This window comes from Gekko japonicus, unplaced genomic scaffold (assembly GCF_001447785.1).
Source record: "Gekko japonicus isolate JY-2015 unplaced genomic scaffold, Gekko_japonicus_V1.1 scaffold4, whole genome shotgun sequence".
In the NCBI taxonomy this organism is placed as follows: Eukaryota; Metazoa; Chordata; class Lepidosauria; order Squamata; family Gekkonidae; genus Gekko; species Gekko japonicus.
The window spans coordinates 1,421,267-1,449,173 of NW_015165234.1; the positions used below are offsets into that span (position 1 = coordinate 1,421,267).

General features: G+C 40.3%; 1 long non-coding RNA gene across 1 annotated transcript; it reads left to right on the plus strand.

Moving 5' to 3' along the window:
- The first annotated feature begins 2,453 nt into the window (after nucleotides 1–2,453).
- LOC107109227 lies at nucleotides 2,454–27,032 on the plus strand. Its single transcript, XR_001482469.1, has 3 exons — nucleotides 2,454–2,664; nucleotides 4,108–4,227; nucleotides 26,959–27,032. It is a non-coding gene; the product is annotated as an uncharacterized LOC107109227 (long non-coding RNA).
- Nucleotides 27,033–27,907: the final 875 nt, after the last annotated feature.

The following is a 27,907-nucleotide window of genomic DNA, read 5'->3' on the forward strand; positions in this document are numbered from 1 at the left end:
CTGAATTATTCAAGAGGGCTTTTCTATGCAGGCAAAGCGTCACACTACTAAATGTTTCACAGAGTTACTTGAATAAATTATTAGGGGCTGTGGTCTATATTACTGTGTATAGACCACAGCCCCCCTAATAATTTATTCAAGTAACTTTACTGTGTATTGCTTGCTAAAACTAGGATCCTACTACGTAATTTTTGCATCATTTAATGTGTTAAGACTTATGCTTTGCTTGAGTTCTGTTTTTAGATTTCTGGTTGGTTTTACAACCCTAATTCTAGAATTACAGCTCATCTGATTCTGGATTATTATTATTATTATAGTATGGCATTGTGTGTAGAATAGTGAGGAGAGCCTGAGATTATCCCTCTCAACTACAGAACTCAGTTCCCCTGGAGAAAATGGATGCTTTGGAGGGTGGCCTGCATAGCATCATACCCTGCTGAGGTCCCTGTCCTCCCCAGGCTCCACCCCCAAATCTCCAGAGGTTTCCCAACCCTACCCACATCGATGGCGGGAGGGGGGACCTGGCAACCCTACATGATGAGAAAACACAACTAGGAAAAGACGGAGGCCCAATCTGCATCTAGCATTTGCTCTGCTGTTATACAAAACCCACACTGGAACAGAAATTCCTGTCTACATTGCATGCCACTTTCACTTTGACTGAGTGTCGCATTTTATGGCCGTGTCCAGACTGCATGCCACTTTCACTTTGTTTGATCTCTGGTTTTATCGGGGCCGTCTGCAGAGATTTATGGCCGTTTTATGGCCATTCGGGGGTGACTCTGCAGTCAGTACGGTGTTGGCCTGGGGTATTTGAATGTGGTTTTGAACTGCATCTTTTTCTGTTCCAGTGTGGGTTTGGTAAAACAACTGAGCAAATGCTAAATGCATATTGGGCCAAAGACCCAGCATGATGTATTGACCCAATAAAGGAAGCCAGGGCCCTCAGTGTGTGAGGCCTGAGTAGGGCTCTTAACCACAGGACATTCGGGAGGTAATTAATTCATAGGTTGCTTTAAGTGGGAAGCACCTTGACAACACATAAAGGAATCTCTTTTGCTTGCTGTAGCAAACATAAAACCTGTGGTTAGAATCCTCATGCCAGTTGCTTCATTCCAGGCTGCAATTCTGATGCCCTCCGAAAGCAATTAGGCAGTTCTATGCAGTTATTTGATAGTTAGTATATGATTCAGGTGGATCATGCCTCCAAGAATATATCCATAGGATCAGGCCATGTGAGACATTTGAAGGCTTACTTTCGAGCAATCATTCCTAAAACGGCAGGTTTTAAGAGCCATTCCATAATTACTCCGCTTGAAGTCCTACATTACTTTCAACTGCAATTTAGCAGAAAGTCTTTGATTTAAGTCAATTAAAACACAGGAACTTGAAATATATTCTACTTTAATAACCGGGATACACTCCGAAGTAAATAGGTCTAGAGTGGTATGCCAGTTCCAGTGCCTTCAGGGTACTTCCAGTAAGACTAAAATCCTGGTTCTAAACACGGTCCCTTTGAAGTGGGTCGCACGGAGTTAGAAGAACTTATTATTTTCAAGTAAGAGGGTTTAAGTGAGTTGGAAGGGATTTGCATTGCACTTACTTTCACATAATTTTGATTTGAGGCAAGACTGCTTCAAATCCAAGCATTTATCTCAATCTGTTTACCTCCGCCGTGCAACGGTTTGATGCCACAGCAATGAAGCCAGGTCACGGCAACCGCCTGGGTCAAATTGCTGCGGCTTTTTGCCTCCCCACTTTCCAGGAGGGGCAGTCGAAGTTGATCTAGCCCTTTTGTGGAGGCTTGCGAGAGTGCAGCTTGCTGCGTGTGCCCGTCGGCAGTGGCGCGCGCCGGGCAAGGGAAAGGGGTTCAGCGTGCCGTGCGCGTGTGTGCGCCTCTGCCGCCTGCTTCTCGCTTTGCAAGGCTGTGTGGGGGCTCCGTATGCTGGCAGGGAGAGCAGGGAGAGCAGGGTGGGTGGTTGGCTGGCTGGCTGGCTGGCTGACTAGGAGGGAGGGGGCGCAGACAGGTGGGCTGGCCTGAGCGGCTCAGGCGAGCGTGGTCGGGGAGGAAAGGAAAAGGAAGGGGGCGGCGGGGAAAAGCAACGAAGTCAGGTGACTGACTCTGTACTCCTGTGTATGTGTCTGTCTGTGTGGCTCAGTCAGGTTGTGGTGCAGGCGGGCGGAGGGGGCGGACTAGCTTGTGTGTAGGCAGGAGGCAGGCTGGCGAGCGGGCTGCACTCACCAAGCGGCGCCAGAGGGGCCTGGAGAGACTGGGGCATGTGATAAAAAGCAAGAGGAGGGGGAGGAGAAGGAAAGCGGGGAGGGCACCGGCTGTAGATGCGCTGGGACTTCGACAAGGGGAGCTGGCGGGAGAAACGTGTCTCAGAAAGAGCGCGCGCCCAAGCTTGGAACAGCAGCCGCAGTTTGTGGCCTGCGAGGGGGAAGAGCTGCCTGCCTGCCTCCCTCCTTAGGAATCCCAAGCGGCGAAGGAGCGGCACCCGCAGTGTGAGGCTCCCCCTGGCTGCTTGGAGCGGACCGAGCGAGGGGAGGGGGGAAGCCCCGAACTGCACGGAGCAGCCGCCGCCGTTTCATCCTGCGGCACCGAGAGGCTGAGAGAGACAGAGCGCGAGCCACCACGCGCGAGAGAGGAGCCCATGTGCGCAGGTGGGCAACACCCGTTTCCACCGCATTGTCAGCCCCTGGTGGCTGCAGCCGGGCGTTGGGGGAGGGAGGGAGGGAGCCGGGCGACGAGATGGACTCGCGCCTCCAGAGCCAATGGATGGTGGGACGGGGATGGACGGGGCGTGGGTCTGTCTCTCTTCCCCAGATACGAAATGCAGCTTCAGAACAACTTGCTGTCTTTCTCCTGCTGGCTAGGGGGTCTGCGAGAGTGAGTGATGATTCAGGGAGGGAAGCAATTGCTTTGCTTTCCCTCTCCACTGCGTCCAGTGTCCGTTTGAGAATGCATAGGCACGTAACTGTAACCTATAGCTGTCCGCGTTTGTCTGGAAGATTGCACACATTGCTTTCCCCCCCTTGCTTGGTTTGCTAATACGGTATAATGTTTTGACTTGGGGAGCTGGACTAAGAAGAGGAGAGAGAGGTGGACCAGAGTACAAATGACGTGTGTATCTTGACAAGTGGCTTGGCGGTTTTTGAACCGGACTCGGACGATTACCATGTGCGAAACACAATATTTCTTGACTAGCAGTTCAGGGAGGAGGAGACTTAGGCATTCCTCTGTGTGTGGTGCAAGGCACAATGAAGCACTGTGGTCTGGTGTTTAGATGAAATTGCTCTTGGTCAGTCTGCGATTTGGGGTGAAATGCACTTCTTCTAACTTGGATGGTTAGCAGTAGGTTTGATGGCAACTGCCATTAGCATTGCATATGAAAAGTGTGTAATACAAGAATAGGTATTATGCTTTTCTTACTAGTGGCATATGAGCTTTCAAGGCTAATTCCCTTACGTTTTTCTGACTCACGGATGAAGCTGCTTAATTTTTGTTTATTATAGTTAGCATGTTAAACTGATTGCAAAAGCACACTAATTCTAGCAAAGAAGTTATCTCTGTGAAATTATTAATATAGCACTTGTCTGTTGCAATAAAAATAAAATGCAGAAACTTGTATGAGCAAAATAATAGGCAGTAGCACTTTTCCCTTCCACCCTTTCCAACATCTTTGTTTACAGAGTTGGTGTACTAGTTTCCAAAAGGCATACAGTCTTTATTTAATATGGAAACATATTCATAGAATAGCCATGTTATTTAAATGGACACTTACAGCGATGGTGGCATTTTAGCTTTTCATACCAAATGAATCAGAGATGCCTCCATGTGCTCATGTTAAATTACGATACTCAGTCTGCGAAACCTGCAAAGCGTTAAACTCCCAGACAGCAAGTATGCCTGACTTCACGTAGTCCAAGATATAATAAATTCTTAACTTTAGCTAGATGTTACTAAAAAGAAACCATGAATGTCTCTGTTGTATGTATTATTGATGGAAATACTTGAGACTGTAATGCACCGTAGACTTGAGTTTGTATGTGACAGTTAGCTACTAGGAGATTAATAGATATCTGATTTCTTCTATTTGACTATAGATGGCAGTGTGGAAGCCAAGTACTGGCAGAAGTTATTTTCTCTCTCTCTCTCTCTCTCTCTCTCTGAGAAAATGAAGAGAGTGTACACATGACTAGGCTTGGGAACTTGAGAAACCACAGGTATGTAAATTGATTAATCTTACTGCCTATAGTACTCCTAGTATTTACTGTATTCTGACAGTGAGCCATTTTGCACAAATTTAACTTAAAATATCAGGTACATTTGAACAGTTTTCAACAGCCAAATGGTTCAGAAAACAGATTTATGATAACAGTCCTTTAAACAGTTTGAGGAGGGGTGGAGAATGTGGGGGTCTCACAGGGTTTTTGTTGCTGTTGAAGCTGTATTCAAAAGATTTTAAACAATGTGTTTCTCAGATATTGTGATTACGTCCACAATCATCATCTCTTTCTATTACTAACAAATATAATTTTTGACTTCTGTAAAACATTTACGTCTGGTACAAATGAGCTAATTAAAGCTGCCAGCTTCCTATTCAAGCTGTTTAGTATCTTAATCTGAAACACATGTACTTAAACCCTGAGCCCATGGCACATTTTAGAGTAAGTTCAATTAAATTCAGGGAATTGTATGTATATTAAAAACTGTTTAGAATCAGAATGCCAACCTAGATCGGCATTATTGTGGAACAAATGGCATAAGCAGTTATCTAAAGTTGGATGTTCTACAAAACAAAGAAGGGAATGGCGAACACTTCTTTCAGTCTGGTGAGGAATGGGTGGGGGGGCTTCCTCTGATCTTGGACTAGGATTTTGAGGTGCTCAGAGCAGTGAGAAGTCTTGCTGCTTCTGAATTACTTCAAGTCCCAGTGTGAGGTAAGGTATCTTCTCCCTTCTCCTTTCCTCTAGGCCCAGGAGAAGGTGGTTCTCCTTGAACTCATTCAAGGCTTTGGAGGCATTCAGAAAGTAGTTTGTCTTATTCCAAATGCCAGTTTAGGGTCAGGATGAGCCTGCACCTTTCTTCGTATTTACAAGAAGGGTGGAGATGCTCAGAAAGGAGTTTGGAAGCAGCTGGAAAGCAGCGTGAGTGATTGCTGCAGTGTGCCTCTGAAGCCCTGTGCAGCCCAGGAGAAGTCTGAAGGCTTTCCTTGATCTTTTAATGTTATTTTAATTGTATTATTTTAACTGTTGTACACTGCTCTGAGCCCATTTGGGGAGGGCGGTATATAAATCTAATAAAATAAAATCTTCACTGGACTTCAGAAGTGCCTGGAGAGCAGCCAGCCTTCTTGTCGTACGGTGTTGGGGATGAGAGGCTTCATTGCGCTTAGGAATGCGCAGGGTTGGTGGCAGGCCCATAGCCACTGTGGTGCAAAAAGGAACAGTGCCTCATTACTCAGTTGTCATGCCCCTCCAATCAGCACTAGGTGCTGGTGTGAAATCTGTCACAGGTCTTTCAAGTGTAAAAGAGGAAGGAGTTGCGCTAACAAGGTGTGAATCCTGTCATAAATCTTCCAAGGGTGAATTCTGTATGCAGTGGGCTAAAACACAATTAGCAGTTGGCCTGGCTGAAGAGTCCTGATTTAAAAAACCTGCAGGAGGGGGTGGAGAGAAAACATGTTGGAGTAAAGCAGAGAGAGAGATAGAAAGATTATGGGATGAAGGGGTAAAAGTGGTGTTGTAGCAGACTCAGAAGAAAGCAAAGAAAAAGAGAGAACAGTACAGTATTCCACAATAGTTCTGTAGAACTCTTTATTGCTGGGGAAATTATTTTTGGCAGAACAGGAGACTAATAATAAGGGCTTTAGTCCCACAGGTAAGTGAACAGAAATCTCCTTTTGCTGGTATATGCTACCCCAGAGGAATCTTATTAATGGGAGACTTGTGGTGTTTACTCTGAAGATGCATAGTTGCTGGGAAGGGATCCCTTAGCTCAGGGATCATTTCACTGTTGCTTGACCCTATGTTTGTTCACTTAGAAAAGAATCCTACTCACAGCCTGATCCTATGCATTATATTTATTTATTATTTTTATTTATAGTCTTACTTTTCTCACTGAGACTCAAAATAGATTACACAATGTAAGTCAATGCAGTCAATTAGATGAGACATCTAATAAACAATGCAATAAGGCTATGATTACAGCAATTTGAAACAGAGCAAAAATCATTACACATGGTATGTCAAACAATGCAGAAAGTGGTGTATTACAAAGGCAGAAGGCAATGCAGTAAGAGCAAGATAATATATACAGCAAACAGATAAATAAATAGAATACCATGAGATAGTCCACAGTCCTGTTCCTTTTATAAAAGTTCCTTCCTGAACCATTCCATTATTATATAGCCCTATTACCTTTATAAAAATGCCCTCTTAAAACATTCTGTTCTACATAGTTTTCAAAATGACAAACGTGTGGGAGCTTTCCTGATTTCCTCAGAAAGGCTGTTGCACAAAATGGGATCCACAACAGAAAATGCATGTGTTTGGGCAGTTGCTAATTTTACCCATTTGTTGGGTGGCACTATTAGAAGCCTTGAGCTAGTGATTTACAGAGAGAAGGAGATTGTATTTACAGCTTCAGATTTCAGTAACTGGAAGAAAGGCTCCCACATTTCTTTTAATTCTGCAAACTACGTAAAACAGTTGTGTGGCAGGGTGTTTTTTGTAACACTAATACAGAACAGGACAGTAGTCTATGCCACAGTGTATGCTATATATCATTGATTTGTTGTATGTTCTATCATGGTCTTACAGCATTGTTTTCATTTTTTGTAATTTTTTGTAATTCCGTTTTCTGCATTGCGTGCCATAGCAGGTCTGATATTTTTTAGCACTTTTCTAATTTTTAAAATCCTAGTTATTAGTTATTAGATCTCTCATGCTATTTGATTACATTGTTCTGTACTATGTAATCTACCTTGAGTCTCAAGTAGAAAATTGGGAAATAAATATTAACATATAAATAATTTTTTTAAAAGGTATATAAATAATGATGGGCTGAGCACCATACTCATTTACCCCCCCCCCAAAAAAAAACAACTTTCTAGGTATCGGTCTGGTTGGTAGTAACCACAAATCATGGCTAGCTGCCAGAGCCTTCTCACTACATCATTGCCTCTGAACCATTACTTCAGACTAGTGATGCACTTCTGTTAAAGTCTCATTTAATATTTTTTTTCTGGTTGTCAGTCATAAATTGAGTTGTGTGTTGTGCTAACAGTTATTTCATATTTAAACATTGATTACTAACTACTTTATAGGATTAATTAAAATTACTTTATAAACAAGATAAATGTCTGTTTGAGTATGAGAATATTCTGTGTGCTAGAATAGTGGATACAGTATAAAATCATAGTAATTGATAATGCATTCTCATTAACTGACACAATTGTAATTAGCCGTGTAATATGTGTTTTAAGAAAAGAATATCAGGAGTTACTGAAAGCTTTAAGAGAATGTTATTAAAATGTGGTTGCCTAACAATCTTTATAATAAATGACATTCCAGAACCAGAGCTTAGTGTTATACAATAAAGGCAGCCTTGTATCGGAATACTCTGCTAATCTTTCATTTTTAAAAACTTGCTTAGTTTATCGCTTCTCAAAATATGTTTTTCACTAGTCTCTGAGTGAAATAAACTAAGTAAAATAAAATGTTATAGTTCTGATTCTGTAAACACATTAAAGCATTCGAGTACTTGATTACTTATACTTCAGTCCTAAAGACATTGCTTGGGAATACTGAAATCAGTGGAATTTACTTCTGTGTTTAGACTAAAGGAAGCAAGTGGAGCAAATTCATAAATTAAGAAAAAATTGCCTGCTTTGCAGCCTCTGGATATAGGAACCAAAAAGTTTGTTGGATTAATTGAGTTACTAGAAGGAGTACATCAGAATGGAAGTATAAATTCATAGCCATACATGTAAAAATGTAGTAATGTGTCTTGCTGTTACAGTAAGCAGGCATAAAATATTAACCATAATGTCTGATGTAAGAGGAGTGTGTGTGGGGGGGAGTGCTCTGCTGAGGGTTCTTATTACAGAGACTTCACTATGCTACAAGTACCATTACTGTACATTGTGATGAATTATCATAAATAATTGAAATAAACTGTCATCACATTCAGAGAGTCTGATCCCAGTCTTTGCGTTCACGAAGTAATTGAGTAATTCTTCAAGGTCCCCCCCCCCCGCAACTTATGCAGAAGATAGTATGCTTATGTGAGTGTTGATAATGAAAGGTACCAGTTTGGTAATTTTGGGGAAAGTTTCTGCTTTTCCTTGATGTTTCCTTTGGGTGCTCTGCTTTCTGCAGTGCAGCCATCTTGGCAGCTTGGATTCTCTGTTTGAGTTCTATGCAACATGGATCCTTACATTTTTTTTAATGTGAGTCAAAGCATACGTAGATAATGATCAGACACTGGATTCCAGCCAAAAGGCAGATGCTGATGGTTTTCGTTTCAAAAAAGCTTCTGGGATGGAGACCTTGGGAACACTAATAACATTCAGAAACTCTTACCTGGACTGGAAGAAGTTACTGTAACAGGGAATACTTTTGGGACACTTTTGGCCAGATGAGAGTATTTGATGATTGACAGAACACAGATTGGATTTATATTGGACTGTCTTTATAAGACAGAAACATAAAAAACCCATGAAAAAAGGGAAGTTAGTTTTAGTGGTTACCAAGGGAAAACCCTGTTGTGAGAAGAACAAGAGAAGCACACCAAAAAGGCGCTAAGATAGATGATGAACTCTTTTTTATCCTTATGAATGGGCTGTTGTGGGCAGCCTGGATCACCTTTGTGGACAGTCTCAACAAGCTGAGAAATGGACTAAGTCTGTTAGTAGGAGCATATTAGTTTAATTATTCACTTTGCGCTTAATCAAGACATGGACATTACTGCAGAACAATTAACTATAATTAAAGGATAAAAAAGTACTACAGGTGATTTATTCAGTGGTGTCAATGGTCAGCAGTTCTTTACTGGTACAAGGATGGGATAGTTCTAGCTTCCTGTAGTGTAGTCTAAATGTTACTGTAAAACTATGGCAATGATATCATCATAATTCTGGCAGCAGTAGCCTTGGGGCTTTCTTCATTGCAATTGACTCTGGATACAACCTGTACTCTAAGATCTGGGGAAACTTTTATTTTATATAATTGGGCTTTCTGGGATTCTGAGGCTTATAGGTTATACTTACCACACAGGTAATCTCTACTTGCCTTGATCCAAAATAGTCCCATTTGAAGTCAATATATTTTTCTTGGCTTTGCTGTATTAGATCAATTCCATCTATTTCTGTGAATGTTTTGCACTTGGCATAAATGCGGAAGTAGCTCTTTAGTTTTGTTCTTTGTGGTGAACGGTGGCATGTGGGCAATGTTCCCAAAGATAGTGGCTAGCTAGTAACTACCAGTGCTGGAAATCATATTGAGTAGAAAAGGAATTTACCAAGCAAAATGTATTCCTGTTAGGCTGAACAAAAGGTCTTCTGGGTGCCAGAAAGGATGTTAGATAATGCAATAATAGACACCTCTGTATTATGTCCCTTTAGTCGTGGAGTGCTGGAAATGGTATATACACTAAATGTAAAGTTGGCTGTTGATAATATAGGGCATGGTATATTAAAATATTCACAAAAGTGTTGTTTCATGGGGTTGCTGACCCTCCAAACTCGCCTGCATTTTGCAGCTGTGCACAGGCATACTTGGATCCCTCCCCCCCCCCAAAAAAGGTAGCTTGTGAATGTGGAGCATATAAGAAACTGGCTGGAGGAAAACTTACTTTTACTAATAAATGGCCATACTGCTTAGGGTTGGGATGCTAGTCAGCTGTTTAATCAGATACTCAACTACCTATTATTTGACAGCTGTAGACCCTTACATAAGTACAGTGTCCCCTGATAATGAAAGGCAGACATGAAATCTGCAGGTGCCTTTCTAGGTGTATCTCCAGGTATGCCATATAATGCTGATTCTACTGGGCACGTGCTGCCATGGCAGGCATCTTAGAACAGCAACTGTATTGTTACTTGTTCTTTGTTAATTATTAATAAAATTTTAACTGGAAAAAAAAGAACAACAGAGACACCAGTTTCAGGAAAGAATCATGAAGCAGATTTGTACAAATCCTTCATTGGTCTGGCCCAAGCCAGGGTTGGCAGTTAGATATAACTGTACAGAACTGACCAAAATTTTACCCTGTGGTTGCCAAATTAAGGGATGCAAAGCTAGAAAAATGTCACATGAATAATTGTTTGCTATTAGTGTGTAAAGAGATGTACACATGGTTTGATGAGTGTATTTATAATTCAGTTAACATTTGGGTGCTGTAGTAGCTTTGAAAGCAAGTGTACTCTCCCTTTCTGCTCCAAAATTCATACTGTTTATTTATTTTATTTAAAACGTATCCCACCTTTCTGACCAATTAGGGCCCTCAAAGCAATGAGTACATAAAAAGACAATATAGATTAGCTTTTTTAAAAAAGTGCATATATGATAACCAGCTATTAGCCACAAGGTATAGATAGGAACTCTCAGTCTGGGGCAAGTGATGCACTGTATTTTTGGTGCTGGGGGGGGGGGCAACAGTGGGATGGCTTCTAGTGTCCTGGCCCCACTGGTGGACCTCCTGCTGGCACCTGGTATTTTTGGCTACTGTGTGACAGAGTGTTGGACTGGATGGGCCATTGGCCTGATCCAACGCTGGTTTCTCTTATGTTCTTAAGGAGGGTTAGTAAGGGAACATGAGATAAAACCATAAAGTCTTACCTGTTCATGGAAGATAATAATAGAAAAGGACAAATGAGATCTACATGGGGAGGGAATTAGAAAGTTTTGGTGACATGAACCAAAAGACCCTTCCTTGGTTTGCCACCCATGTAGCCTCAGATGGTGGGGGCAGCAGAAGCAGCACCCTGAAGATGATCATAATGTTTGTGTAGGTTCTTATGGGAATAGGCTGTTGTTAAGCTATGCAGGTCCCAAGCTATATATGGCTTAAATTGTTTTATCCCTTAATGAATAAGAATCATGGCAGTGGCTGTCATTTATTATGGTGCATTTAACTAAAATCTGTGAGTGTTGGTGTATGTGTGGGTGAGCTCCTCAGAGGCACATGGGCAAAGCATCAAAGTACAGTACAAAATTCACATACACATCAGCACTGTGAATGGTGTGCATGTGTATAAGATGAGGCTTTTTATACACAAATGGCAATCAGGGAATGATTATTGTGTATGATATTTGAGTGATAAGTGACCATTTTTTAAAATTAAGTGTTATCCCTAATATTGCTGAGATTGGAAGGTTGTCAGATAATGATGATGGGTCTATGTGCAGATGTTTATTTTGAAGGCTTACTTACATATTCTTAATGTGACTATGAAGGATGCCTGTGAGTTACACTGTGGTATGTAGGCCATCAATCATTTCCTGGTTCCATTTGTGTGTAGTTTGGAAAGCCAAACCTTACACACATGCACACTATTCATTGTGCTGAAGTACATGTGAAGTTTGTGCTCTGATGAATTCTTGAGTACAAAGCATAAAATATGGCACATCCCAGAGATTATGGGCAAATTTATTACAACTAGTGTATATCTGTAGTTCTTGAACCTTACTTGAAGAGTTGTACTTTTCAAATGGAGGAAGGAAACTAATGTGCTCGTCCATTTCATGCTCAGTTACATGACTCATTAATGATTGCTCTAAGTGTCAGTTTTCACTGTGACTAAAGTTGGAAGCATTATTAAAATGTGAAAGAAATCCCTGGATAATCAGAGATTTTTTTCCTGTTGCCACTAACACAAATGAAGAAGATTTGGGCAACAGATGTGCTTACATGAGCCTGTAATCTATGTCATTCATAAACAGGGTGTGAGATTGTTTTGGAGTAACTCACCAAAAGTAACAATCTTGGCACCCTTGCATTGTGTAGATCAGTCTTCAATGGAGTGCTGAACAACTTTGTATTTATTTACAAAGTTTTTATCCTACCTTTCTGCTATCATCAGCTTAAAATAGCTCCGAAACGTTCATAATAAAAATACATCTTAAAAACCATTAAAAGCAAACAAAAATGCATCAGTCAAGCAATTAAAACCAAGTTAAATATACATACACATAAAATGCACATTGTAGCAGTTTACCAGGAAGTAGCCAGCAGAAGACTAGCGGGAAGCCCAGGTGGGAGCAATTAGGAACAGGGTGGAGGCAGAGGAGCCAGGAAATATAAGGGACAGATGCCAGAATTTGGGGAAGAAAGAGGATGGAGTGTGTTTGCAAGGAGTCAGGACCATGCAACAGAGGGATATGGGACAGCTGATGGAGGTCCAAGAGGCAGTGTGAAACAGGAATGTAGCAGTGAAAGCTGGGAGCCTGAGAAAGACAGCTGGAAAATGCCAGACCTGGATGTTATCAGAGAGGGTGAAGAAAATTATGCCTCCCAGAGAGAAGCAATGGAGAAGATAGCCATCAGGCTTGAGAGAGGGACTGGCAAAGGGCCTACAAGGACTTTGGCATTTGTGAACAGAGAAGCAACTTGGGTGGGAGACTTGAGTGAACAAGCAAGCCAAATCGTTTGCACTAGAGTAGCAGTGGAGCCTTAATTGATCCAGGTGAGATACTTTGTTATGCTAATATCTTGTGACTAAATAAAAGAGCACCCAAATTGCAGTACTTGGGAATGCCTGACCTTTGTGACTCTCTGAAAAGAGTGGGGTGTGTGTGAACTGTTACACACATAAAGTATAAAAATGACAATTAAAAACAGGGCAAGAAGGAGGATCACTCAGGGAATGTCAGATGATTGGTGATTCATCTGCATTTTTTTTGCTAATGTTGCATCAGAATAACCATTCCATTAATGAAAGCTTCATAATGCTTACTTGTGCCACAGTCATAGACCTTAGTTGAATAAGTTGTAGTTGCAGTGAATGGGATGTAAAACTGGTGAGAGTTCTAATCCTTCTGATACCAAATAAGGATGTCACTAACCAGGCTCAAGGTGGTGAAATGCCTTGAACTGATTATATGCAGACTAAAGTCAAGTTGATTCAGGTGGGTAGCTGTGTTGGTCTGAAACAGTAGAACAAAGTTGAGTCCAATGGCACCTTTAAGACCAACAATGTTTTATTCAAGGTGTGACATTTTGTGTGCATGCATACTTCCTCAGACACGTGTTACACCTTGAGTAAAACTTTGTTGGTCTTAAAGGTGCCACTGGACTCAAATTTTATTCTAAAGGCAAGTTTGTAATGCTAACCACTGACCAAGAGCCACTGCCTTTGCAGTAATCTACTTCTTCAGCTAAGAGAGAGGCCCAAAATCAAAAGACATGTGCAATAATTAGGAGGCTTCAAAAAGAGGCATATGGAGAAGTAGCCCTGATTAACACTTAGACAAATGTCAGTAGCATTCATTAGTACCCCAGAAGTTCAGTAGTAGTAGTATTTATATGTGCTTGAATAACAAAGACCAAAAGATGGTTAAAACTTCAAATTGTGCTCAATTATGTATTTACAAGTAAATATCCATAAGTCCTTTGGAGGTTAATGGATGGGAAGCCTTCTTTAGGCTGCAAGTTTTCTTTTCTCCTCTAGAACTCATGACCTAGTTGACTGTATTGTATCCTGAGAGCAATGTATGTATACAACTTGGATATTTTGAGTAGAGGTGGATGACATCTGTTTCAGTAAGAAAGCACAGAGGGTCTCTACTGATGGTAGAAACCTTCTCTTATCCTTTGCTCCTATCTAATTTTTCTGCTAGAGTGTGCACATGGCCCAGCCAATTTACAGTTATGAGTGTTTTCCAGAAATTTTGAAAGCTGGAGATGTAAATTGTTTTTCTGCAAGGTACAAGGGTAGAGTTTAAAAAGATTCACTTTTTAACTTATGGTAAAATTAGAGATAACATCTGGTAGTCTGGTCTTAAATGCTGCAGCTGAAACAGGTAATTAACAGCTCCAAAAATTCAGGTATTTTGAAATACTGAAAGTATGAAGTTTTAAAATAATTTTTAGTGACAAATTGTGTTTGTATTCATTAAATGCCCTGTATTCTTCTGCATCTTGGTCTTAATTTCAGATAATAATGTTGGACACTATAGTCCATATCTGTTACCTTCAAGACATCTAAATCAGCCTGACAATTGGGGTGTGTGTATGTCAGATATAACTATACACCTACTAGTTTCCAATGCTTATTATTTATTGTATGGCAGAATTGCACACAGGAAGCATATAATAATATAAAATATGTAACCAAGTTGATACAACCCTGTATGCAGACAGATTGGGCAATCTCCCTAAATACTAATATCTAAATTTTCAATCCACTCAATTGCAGCTTGGGAGAGTACAAGGAGCTCCATCACATCTTCCTGGAAAACATGATGCTGTGACAGATGGAAAATAGTCTGGTGGGCTGCACCACAATCACATTTGCATCCGGGTATTTTGCCCCATTTAAACAGCAGGTCTGCACAGCTGCCAAAGCCTGTTCATATTCTATTAGCCATCTTCCTTACTTTATGTGGCAAGTCAAATCCTGAGGGCCTCTTGTTGGTGTTTATCAGGTTGTGGATAGTGGGTAGAACTGATTCCATCCATGTTTGCAACCATTTTGTGATTGCAGGATTTGTGCAGATCTTATTGCTGGGTTGGGACTTTAGTCTGGATAGGTCCGCATCAGCTATGTCTTTGTGGATGGGCGACTTTCTGTTTTCAGTACTCTTTCTATATTCACAAAGAAGAGCATCTTGCCTTTGGAGGTGCGTGGGAGCGATGTGGTACAATGTGGGTAGCCAGTAGGCTGGAGTGGGTTTAATACATCTGCTGATAGTTCTTGTTGTATTGAGTTGGATATCAAGTTTGTGGACACGGGGGCTGTCAAGCCACACTGATGCACCATATTCTGCAGTACTATACACCAACTCCAGAGCTGAGCATCTAAGTGTTGTTGTAGCAGAGGCACCCCAAGTTGCACCACATAATTTTTGAAGAATGTTGTTTCATATGCATATTTTTGCTGCTACATTGGTAAGATGATGTTATAGCTCAAGCTTCTCTCTAGGGTAATGCCAGGGTACTTAGAAAATTGGTTGTGTGTAAGTCAGGTGCCATTAAGGTAGACATTCAGTTCACAGTTGACAAGATTGTTATTAAGATGAAAAGTTTCCCATGTAAAAGTGGATGATAGGGATCAGTCAACAATCAGTCAATATGTTAAAGTAATACATGTATTTGAACAGGAGATGTAACTAGAATCTGTATGGATAAAAGAAGGAAAAAAAAGAAAAAAAATCAATGGCAGTTGTCAAATGCAGTAATATATCTTTGTTTCTCAATTCCAAATAATTTCACATTCTGGCCACTTGTTTGTTCCTGCTAGTTAATAAGTGTGTATGCAAAAGGGATCCTCCTCAAATAGAATCAAACTTGTGATAAGTTTCACTGTATTCACCACCCATAATACCCAAGTATTATGAAGGAATAATAAAGCAAATTGTTCTTCAACCCCACTCAGAAGTAATCCCCACTTTAATAGGCATTACGCCTGGACATATGTTGATAGGGATACAGCCTAAAGCTGACGTCCTAAACCACCAAGTTGGAAGTAAGCGCCACTAATATTAGTTAGACTCAAATGGTATATGTTAAATAAAGCCAGGCACTAAAACGGAGTAAGCCTTGTTCTTAAAAGCAGTGGGATTCCACAGATTTGCTTGTCCTTGGTACCCAGTCCAAATTTGTGGTTGTCATAGACCAGGGTTTATTCTAAGGCTTTTCCCCTACTGTACAAGTGGCCAGCAGACTACCACCTCCTACCCCTGAAATTTCTGTAACTAAAACTGGGAAGGAAAAAATAGCGAAAGACAAGATGGGAACAAAGGAATAGAAAATAAGTAAGAAAAAGGGGTGTTTTTTGGGGAAAATATGAGAAAAAACAGAGGCAGCAGTAAAATGTAGGTGCTAGAGATGTGAAGGCCTGGAAAAAACCCGGAAAAATTCGGGAAAAAAACGGGTTTTTTCCGTTTTTTTCCTGAAGGCTTTTTTGTTTTTTTCGGAAAATTGGAAAAATTGAAAAAATAAAATAAAATAAATTGATTATGGAATGTTTTATTTTAACATGATGACTAAAATATTTTAAGACAAGGTGTTCAAATATTTTCCAAATCATTTCTAATATATATATGGTATCAGATTGATCTAATGCTTGAGCAAGTCCTAGGTTACAAACTGAACTCTCCAATGCAAGAACAAGATGCATTTCTTCCTTTAGGAGGTGCTATTGTCAGAAGAAAATAAAAAGGTTCCAGTTTTGTTTTGTTTTTCCACGTGGGCGGGTATTCTGTTTGTAACAACTGTTTGGATGCACTATATTTTTTAATATGCTAGTTGTGATAATTTCATGCCAAGTAAAAATGTCCATAGTCATATTTTATGTTCCTAAAGTAACAGAATGACTTTCAATCTAGAAAAGACAAAAGAAATGCTAATGTAGCATTTTTTTCAATTTTCTTCAAAATTTCCGGAAATTTTACATCTCTAGTAGGTGCCTCGAAAAGAATGACAAAAAAGACAGCCCTCCTTATTATTTGGGAATGAGTTTATCTTCTCTTAATTTATAACTCTATACTGTGCACCCCATGCCCCATACATGTGGTGGCTAGGATTGTCCCTGTAAAATACGTTGAAGGGCTTGTTTCTCTTTATTGTCATGGTAGCCTAGGTGGCTCTTAATAAAAAGGCAGCTTCAAAACTACACAGTTTCACCTGTGATAAGGAACCTGTGTGTTATTGGCAACAGCGTCTGGAATAAGGTTCAGGGTCACAAACATAGTAATATCAGTTTATCTGCATGTCCTTCAATTTGCCTGGAGACCTTGTGCTTCTTGGTCTTCCAACCTTCCAGTTTTCTGGGCCTAGCAGAGCCCTTATATCCATCTGAGAGCATAAGATATCACCTCCAGGACAGCCTATGTTGAGTGGAATCTTTCACCAGTCTAGTCACGGGATATGAGAACCAATTCTCTGATAAGCAAAGGAGAAAACTAAAAGTGGCAAACTGGAACAAAGCACCAGGATTCTGGGAACTGTCACATGATACAACAGAGACTTCTGTAGCTACTGTTATAGTTGATGGAAGGATTGGAGAATGAAGAACAAGGATCGAGAACAAAGAGCTGGAAAAGAGAGTTGGGGGGCCTGGCCTGACTGCTGGAAGAGATAGAACTAACTGTACTAGCAGGACAAAATTCTGCTGACAGGCTGAGGAGGTAGAAGCCATTTTCAAGGACTGGAGAGAACTTTAGCTGCTGGGAACAGTCTTTTGGACCATAGCCTACCAGACATGGAGCCTATACTAAGCTTCACCGCTTTGCCTTTGGAAAGAATTCCGTTCTGTTTCAGGTAAGCACAGGATCTGTGTCTGAAGGAATGTTTAGATAAGGCAGAAGCGTTTCAAGCAATCCTACCACATTGAAGGTGTTAAACCACTCCTACTGTCTACCCTGACATTTGTGGAAACTAGGCAGATACGGGAAAATCAGTATCCAAGTCCAATGAAATACTTATCCTGTATAAATATGCAAAGAAACTGACTTGGAGTGCATACCCATTTTTGTAAGCATAGTTGTGAGTGAAGTAGCGTCTGGTTTTTAACAGTGGAGAATCAGTATGTGGGACCCAAATGGAATTTTGGTAATGGATTCAAAATGCCTACAAAGAATTCCTGCAGTGCACCATAGAAAACAGACAGCCTCACTAAGAAATGGCTTGCTGATATATTTGCACTGTCCCTGGGATGTGATAGCACTGTGGACCAAGCCAGAGCTCTGAAGAGAAGGCAGCATTTATGTTTCTTGCATGCTTCCTTGATGATGGCAAGCTCTTATGTGCTTTCTGGCTGGTGTGTTTATGTTCCTCAGTAGGTACCAGAAGCAGCCGCAATGAGATGGGATCACTATCCTGGGTATAGAGACTCTTACTCTTTTCTACTGCCATAGACAAACATGGCTACCCATTTTCATCTATAGAGATATAGAGAATATATAGAGAAGCTGAGTATGTAAGTAAAATCTACATTTTAGACATGGGAAGAATAGCATCTGCTTGGTGTGTGGGTCAAGATTTTTATAGACAAGGCCATTATACAACCAGATGGAACAGTGATGCTGAAAGGAATTCAGCTGATGAGAAAGCACACAAACTGGCTCTTACAATCCCACCAGTATGTATCTGACTAGAGAGATGCTGACTCTGTCTGAAATAAAAATGTTGTATTCTTGAATAACTAAAAAAAATTGTTTGTTATCGGTTAGGGAGCTTTTGCCTCTTTGTAACCATCGGTAAACCTGGAAGATGTTCATAAGATGGTAGGCCCAGGTTGGCAGAACTTTCACTAATGTTGGGAAGATGCTTCAGTTTGACAACATGGATGATATTCCTAAAATGACGTCCCATCTGATTAATTTTCTTGCATTATCTGATGAATACAGGCCCCGGTCACACGGGCAGGAAACTGCGGGGGAGAAGTGTGGCTGTTTGCCCTGGGGCAAACTACTGCGCAATTACCCGATCAGACCTCCTGTGGAGGTATCGTGGAGGTACCGTGGAGGTTCCATGGCAAGGGAGAGGTGCTGATCACAGGACAAGCCGGTGCGCAATGAAGACGCGTGCGCCGCGGCAAACTGTTTTTGTTTTGTGTGTACATGACAAATGCGCATGCTCCGTTGGGTGCGTGTGCGCATCCACAGAGACTTGGACAAAAAAACCACACCTTATTTGCAAGGGGACATGGGCGGGCGCCGGATGCCACCGGAAACGCGATCAGACGCCCGCCCTTGCCCTGCAGTTTCCGGAAACTAGTACCTCCGAGGTACTAGTTTTTTGCCACGCAGTTTCGCCTGGAAGCCTCGGTTGAGCCACAGAAGTGCTACGCTTCCCAGATGTGCTGGTGAGATCGCGCCCGGAAACTCCGCCTGTTTTCCGTCTCACTTGTGTGGCTTCTGTTCCGTGTGACCGCAGCCACAGAAATGTTACAAGAATCAGGGCATGACTTCCAGCTGCTAAGCCTCGTAGCACTGATGTTGAAGTCTATCATGAGTCAACTGCTCCCAGCTGATTCAGAGCAGGAATACCTCTAAACCTATGCCAATCCATTGAATGGGATCCTATGACATCATTGCTCCTGTGGGTTAAAATACAAGAGAACCAGATACACAGGCTGAAGAGAGCAAATGTGTCTTAAAGGAATTCAGTGTCAGGTGGAATCCTCTTAATGAGTGAAAGAAATGGGCCAGTGTGGGGAAAGTGATAGCACAAAATCTTTCCCCAATAGCATCTTCATTTGGGGCTGAGTTTCAGGCTGCCTTGACAACCAATAAAATTCATATTATTTCTTGGATGAAAATAACAACAAACTATGAGGAAAAAACTGATGTGTCATGTATGAAGCCACATAATTTCACTAGGTTTCATCAGCAGTTCTGGGAAAGTGGGGTGGGGTGAGGTAGAGTAGCAATGTAGATTTTGTTCAAACGTGTTCTCATCATTTAAAACTCTCATTTGCCTTATCATATCACTGAAAGTATGAGAGGTATATCAGTACGAACAGCCCTCAACAGTTCTCTTATTAATTTTATATTAATAGTGAACATTATGACATCTGCCTTGTTACTTTTTGTCAGGTTTAAACATTGCACACTGTACTTTGGATGCATTTCTTTCAGTGCACATTCCTTTTTAAAGGGCATTGAACATAACTTATCCATCTTAAGCATTCATCACAATTTGCCTGAAACTCACCAGGATTGAAATGTGAACTGCATATGCTAAGTGTTCATCAAAAGGGGGGGGGGATGTTTTGTGTAACAAAGTGATCAAAATATTCACTGTCTATTACTCATCAGAACTGTTATTGTGGCCAAGCCTGTGATCTTATGGACCAGTTTTATTTTGTCTTCTTAGAATCATAGAGTTGGAAGGGACCTCCAGGGCCATAGTCCAACCCCCTGCACAATGCAGGAAATTCACAAATACCTAGCTGTTCCACGCCCAGAAGATGACAGAAAACCTCCAGGATCTCCAGCCAAACTGGCCTGGAGAAAAATTGCTTCCTGACCCCAAAGTGGTGATCAGCATTTTCCTGGGTGTGTAAGAAAGGGCCACAAGAACTAAGCACTGATGCAACTCTTCCTGCCTTCCCTCTCATGATCTGCCTAAGTTCACAGAATCAGCATTGCTGTCAGATGGCCATCTAGCCTCTGTTTGAAAACCTCCAGAGTAGGAGAGCCCACCACCTCCTGACGAAGCCTGTCCACTGAGGAACTGCTCAAACTGTCAGGAAGTTCTTCCTAATGTTTAGCAGAAAACTCTTCTGATTTAATTTCAACCTGTTGGTTCTGGTCTGTCCTTCTGGGGCAACAGAAAACAACCCTGTACCGGTCCTCTATATGACAGCCCTTCAAGTACTTGAAGATGCTTATCATATAACCTCTCAGTAGACTCCTCTCAAGGCTAAACATATCCAGCTCCTTCAACCTTTCCTCATAGGACTTGGTCTCCAGACCCCTTCACCATCATCGTTGCCATCCTGTGGACACGTTCCAGCTTGTCTATATCCTTCTTTAAATTGTGGTGCCCCAAACTGAACACAATACTCTAGGTGAGGTCTAACCAGAGCAGAGTAAAATGATACCACTTTGCATGATCTGGACACTATACTTTTATTGATACAGCACAAAATTGCATTTGCCTTTTTAGCTACAGCATCACTCTCCTGACTCATGTTCAGTGTATGGTCTACTAAGACCCCTGGATCCTTTTTGCACATGTTACTGCCAAGACAAGTCTCCCCCATCCTATAATTATGCATTTGATTTTTCCTGCCTAAATGCAAAACTTTACATTTATCCCTATTAAAATTCATTTTATTTTTTTTAGCCCTGTCTTCTAGTCTGTCAAGATCCTGTATCCTGATTCTGTCTTCTACCGTACTTGCTACCCCTCCCAATTTAGTATCATCTGCAGATTTAATAAGTATTCCCTCTATTCCTTCATCTAAATCATTTATAAAGATGTTGAACAAAACAGGTCCCAGGACCTGTTCTCCAGTAGTGTCTTCCAGTAGTGGCCAACTTGATTACAGGGAAATCAACAGGCAGAACATGATGCCAATATATATTGTTAATCCCTGGCATCTCATTGCACTTTCCCCCTCCTGTTTGACCCAAATTTTCCTGTGCCTGTGTAGGTATCAATTCTGGAAAGACTTCAAGGCCAACGAGATCTTCAGCTGACTCTATTATATATGTAGAATTCTGTGGCCATGTTCTCTTAAATCAAAACAACCAATTTTAAAGAAATGAAATTTAGAGTGATAATTTAATGACTTGGATCCTCACAGGAATATGTCTTTTTTGGTTCATTTCTGTTTGTTAATTTAATTAGTGTCTTGGCAGATTGTGGAGAGGAAATGTGCCAGTCAAACTTGTAAAAGGTAAAGAGCCGGGAGGGATGTTAAATGCTAAGGAAGCGAGAAGCTACAATATGATTATGATGCTTTGAACAAATTCCCTAAAGTCAACAATAGGAAATTCAATAAACAGAAGCATAAAGTACTTCATGAGGGGAATAATCAGATACACAAATGTCAGGTAATTGACCAAGCAATAGTGGTACAGATGTGAAACTGCAGGCTAAATTGAACATGGGGATGAAAAGCAAATATATATAAATTGTAATTTACTGTGTTGTACGATTATTGCTATATAATAATTCCCTTTATTCATGATTCAGTAGGCCTTTTTTGTTAAACTGTTTTCTGCTAATATTGCAAAGAAGGCATCATTATCATTGGGGACAGTGTAGGAAAAAGAATGGTGAAGTACACCAACATTATTCAGAAAGTTTTAAAGTGCTTGCTACCCTCATACTCATCATGTAGATAGTGAGGAGAAAGCAGTATTAGTAGAATTCATGCTTACTGTCCCCCAAAGGCCAAAATTACCTTCTTGAATGTAAATAACTGGCTCCACTTCATGAAACGAGCATGTGTGAAAGGACTGGTATAATAAGCACAAACAAATTATTTTCTTGGTAGTGGATGTTATATGGATTTCTCTGCTTTTAAACTTGCCATTGAAAATTAATTGTTCAAATATAATTTTTTACTCCTTTGATTATTACTTGCTAGAAAAGGTCACAACAAGTAACACAAAACTGTGCTGGCTTTCATGTCAAAGAATGACTGTAGGCTCGTTACTGACTGGTACTAATTGATCTCTTTATCCTTGCCCCCAAACACACGTGACAAATATGCCACAAATACTAAATCTTATGGATCTTAAGTTTTCTTTTGAAGTCTATAGCCTAGTGATGCATCTAAATTGTAAATCTGGATTTGAAGCATATGCTTAAGTATGGCCATTGCTGTGCTTGAGTAACATCCAAAACCAACATAACTACCATGAAACATAACGAAGAATAAACAGTTAAAAATGCCTTTTATTATTTATGCAAAAATATTATCAGTAAATTCAGTTACTGTAATGTATATCTGTGTGGTTCTTAATATATCCTAAGATGTACTATCATAAGAACATAAGAACATAAGAGACGCCAATTTTGGATCAGGCCAAAGGCCCATCCAGTCCAACACTCTGTGTCACACAGTGGCCAGAAATACCAGTGCCATCAGAAGGTCCAGCAGTGGGGCCAGGACATTAGAAGCCCCCCCCCCTTTGACCCCCCCCCCAAGCACCAAGAAGACAGAGCATCACTTGCCCCAGAGCCCCTAGCTATACCTTGTGGCTAATAGCCACTGATGGACCTCTACTCCATATGCTTATCTAATTCCCTTTTGAAGCCGTCCATGCTTGTAGCACCCACCACTTCCTGTGGCAGTGAATTCCATGTGTTAATCACTCTTTGGGTGAAGAAGTACTTCCTTTTATCCGTTCTAACCAGACAGCTCTGCAGTTTCATGGAGTGCCCACGAGTTCTTGTATTGTGAGAAAGGGAGAAAAGTACCTCTTTCTTTACCTGCTCTTTCCCATGCATAATCTTATAAACCTCGATCATATCACCCCTCAGTCGTCTTTTCTCCAAGATAAAGAGCCCTAAGCGCTTTAACCTTTCCTCATAGGGAAAGTGTTCCAACCCTTTTATCATTCGAGTTGCCCTTTTCTGCACTTTTTCCAAAGCTATAATATCCTTTTTAAGGTGTGGTGCCCAGAACTGCACACAGTATTCCAAATGAGGTCTCACCATTGATTTATATAGGGGCATTATTATATTGGCTGATCTGTTTTCAATACCCTTCCTAATAATCCCCAGCATAGCATTGGCCTTCTTTATTGCAGTCACACACTGTCTCGACATTTTCAGTGAGTTATCCACTACAACTCCAAGATCTCTCTCTTGCTCAGTCTCTGCCAGTTCAGACCCCATCAATTCCTTATAAGAATTACTAAACATACAAATTATACAAAGTGCAACAAGTCATACAAAATACATTACTCAGCATCAGTAATATTCAAAATGCAAGGTGCCGTAATGCTCATGAAAAAGGACCACACAGATAGTTATAGTCAGACTCCTGAGGCAATCAGTTCCCAACAATGTTCATTCAGAGAAGTGAAGTTTATGGAGACAGTAGTGCTACGGGTATCATAACTATTTTGTGTTAGAACTAAAGAGAATGCGCGCGAAACAAAAAGATATACATAACTCAGAGGGGTCCAATCAGGTAGCCAGCAGAAGCCCGTCAAAGTAACGGGTAACATTTCCCAGGAGAAAGGCTATACCAGGCACTCAAGGTCATGTAGCGCAGAAGACAGATAATGAACCCAGTGTAGGCACAGCAGAAACAAAACTCATCAGTCCAAAGCATCCCCCCCCACCATCTACATGACAGCCAGGCAGGAGGCCTAGCTGACATTTACAAATTATAGTAATTGAATTTGTTGATTATATTTTTGCATAAATAATAAAAGGTATTTTTAATATTATATTCTTAGTTAAGTTTCACGGTAGTTATATTGGTTTTGGGTGTTGCAGATCCGTGATACTTTCTCTTTGGTTTTGTGTTTTGTTTTGTGCTTGAGTAACAGTCAGATCTTATGCAGAGTTTTTCCAGTCTAAGCTCATTGAAACCTAATGGACCTAGACCGAAATAACTTACAGTGTGCAGAGACACCTTGGAATGAGTACACAATAGTAATTTGTTATACAGAATGGGAGGTGCATAAGCAGTACAACATGCTTTTCTCAGGATTTTCATACAGAGTCACATTACCTTGAAGGAAGTGGCAATTTTCTTTAACAAAAAGATAAATGTCCCACCTCTAGTTTTCTTAATCATATATCTCTGGGATTTGAATATAAAAGATAGCACGGTGGATGACTTTCAGGACCAACAATATCATCAATATGTATGATCCCAGTTCTTATTTTAACACCTCATAACTGCATATAATCAAAAAGGAAACTGAAGGATGAAGAACAGTAAGGAACATTAGTGGGATGATAACAGCTGAATAAGACACCGTTTGGAAGCAGACACCCTTCAGTTTTGCAGACACACCAAAGAAGAATCTAGTTCACATGTATGTATAATGGACCTGGGCCTGCTGGAAAACTGAATCCCCTTGCTAGGTTTGTGAGCCAGGATTGGCTCTTTTCTTTTTTTTCTTTTTTAATTACACTTTATTAGGTTTTAGAGTATACAGGGGTGAGGGAAAAGTGGAAAAACAAAATAATAAGTGTTCTGCATGTAATATTATTTCAGACTTCTAAGAGGTAGACTGTGAAATTTTTGAAGTTCATATAGGCTACTTCATATTGTATCAAAGAAATCATATCTTTATGTTTCTTTCCCATCCAATTGTAAAAAGGGGTCCATAGTCCAACAAAGTCTTCTTCCATTTGCCCTTTTAAAATCACAGTGAGTTTGTCCATTGCTGCACTTTCCATGGGTATTGTTGGAAGTTTCCAAAAAGTTGCTTATAAGATTCTAGCTGCTGTTACCACATGAATTATAAAATGTCTGATTTTTATCAAACTCATCTGGTGTACAATTCAGTAAAAACAGTTCTGGTCAAAAGCATATTGAAGTCTGCAAAACTGCCTGTATAAATGTATGCACCATAACCCAGAACTTGCGTACAGTTTTACATATCCACCACATATGGTAAAACGTACCTACATGTTTTTTACACTTCTAGCAACTATTAGACATGTTTTTATACATTTTAGCCAGTGTATCTGGTGTTAAGTACCATCTATAAAACATCTTATACAAATTCTCTTTAAATGCAACCAATTTGGTCATTTTTACATTCACTTCCCACAGTTTACTCCATTGTGCAAGATCAATATTATAACCTAGATTTTGCATCCATTTGATCATACAATCTTTAACCACTTCATCCTCCATTTTCATTTGCATTAAAAATACATACATTTTCTTGATCAATTTTTCAAATGCACATTGTTCTAAATAAAAACCAATTTTCTATCTTTAACATAGATTCAATTTGAGGCTTTACCTACCAATCTAGATTAACACATTTCCTTATTAATTCTTCCTTTGTTTTTAAGCATCCTTTATCATCTAAAAGGTCTTCATATCTGAGTATTTTGTCCAGTGAGATTAAGCTTGGTTGTGAAAAGGCTTCAAGGGGTGAGACCCATCTTGGAATTTTAGAATATACCAATGGTAGAATCTTTTCCCAAGTTTTCTTATCAAATGATTTTAAAAGTATTTATGCCCAGCTGCTTTCCCATACCAAATAAAAGCATGCCATCCTGTCTTTAAATCATGTCCTTCTAGTGCTAAAAGTCTTTGATTTTCAAGCAAAATAGGATTGGCTCTTTTCACAGAAAGGCGGGTTGTAACAATGTAAAGAGAACTATGAGCTGTGTGGATAGATGAAGAAAGGGTGTAGTAGCCTCATAGTCCTTCATCATTCTCTCAGTTGCCTGTATAAGCTAATGGCTAACTGGAAATCCTGGCCACCACCCTGGTATTTCCTTCTCCAACAGAGGTACATGGAATTTTCAGTAACTTGGGCATGAACTTTCACTCTAAACAGGCAACAGGATAGTGAGGGTGAGGCTAACAATGGGAGCAGTTGACAAGTATCCCTGGTTGTCTAGCAACGTTTGGTTAACACTTACATTGCTATTTATTATGATTGGTAGAAATAGAGGCCATGATGCATTTAGGGAAAGTAGAGACTGGCAGGGCTTATACTGTACAATTCCCACAGGTGTAACCTCTGGAGTAAGGTTGGATGAGAAAACATAGTTAATGAGCCCATAATGTCACAAATTATAGGCATGGTGGAAGAGGTGTGCTCAAAGCAGTCAGTTAACACAATCAACTATCCACAGTCATCTTTGATCTAGGTTGACAAAGTTGAATGCTTGGTTTGAAAAACATTTATAATTAGTGGGGATGTGAATTGACTAGTAAGGTTTGAGATTTTGAACTAACATTTGCATGTACTGCTGAGCTTAAAGTTCCTAATCAAACACACATACTTGGAAAAAATGTTTTATGTCAGTGGGACCTGAACTCTAATCCTAAATATATTTATTTGAAAGCAGTTCTCTTCTAGGTAAAGGTTTAGATCTAGTGGAGAATTTTCATGAATGGAAACGGGACCTTCTTTTCACTAATCTCCTCTTTCCATTGCAGTCCTTCAGCTCCCATTTTGGCATTTGGGGCCACATTGGGAGATGGTAGGAAGGGAAGTTCTCCTCCATAGATGGAAGTCCTTCCCATCAGAAGAAATTAACATTGTAATCAAGCCCTAGTTGTGAATTATAAAATACTTCATCTCTTCACCTCCACCTTTTTTTCCTTCTCCCAGTGTCCCACTTTAGCTCCTGTACTTCAACTTCCAGACACCAGCTCAAACAACTAAATAACCAGCTCTGGTTTGCACTGGCCCTTTCAAACTGGGATTCATGAATCAACTGAACTCTTTTGCTTCAAATCAAGAGTAAAGTACAAGTGAGAAAATCTGCTGTTGCATGTGAGGGAGATTTCTGCACCTTCTTGAAATGAGTTTAAAAATGTGCTCAGATTTTGACTTTTTCAATTTTGATGATATGGGGAATACATTTAACTGACCCTGGGCTAGCTACTACTATTCTTTGTCATACGCTTTCGGAAATTAGAAAACTAGAACTTTCGTCAATGATGGAAATGTGCGGGGAATTTCTATCACATATATAATACGTAACATGTTAACAATTTACATGAATTTCTCTAAACAGAATAAATGCAAATGATTTCCTGAAATATGGAGGAGGGGATTGTTCAGCTTTATGAAATGATTCTATACTTTCTCATTGCTCAGATCAAACTAAAACCACAATTTAAAAATATTTCCTTTGTTAAAGTGAGTAATGAAACTTATTTTATATTCAGCGCAACCTCCTTGCCATGTATAAGCGATGATAAGAGCATGAAATGTTTGGTTAATCAAATAAGTTGATGTCATGTTTGTATGGAGTTAAAAAGATAAGTTCTACAGTATGTCACAAAGAATTTGGATAAATCATTTATTACTGCTATAAATTCTTGTTACATTTTAAAATATTCCTGCCCCTATTACATGTGCCAGAACTCTAGCTGCATGACTAAACTGCTGTCATAAAGCTTTCAGCCAGCAAGCCCTCATGTTGCATGGCAACTCACTTTTGAAACTTAGAAATTCAGTGGGGGGAATAAAATTTTCATATGGCATAGAGGCTGTTCAAAGAAAAACATTACAGATCTCACTGGGCACACACATGCTTTAGGACTTGTCTTGG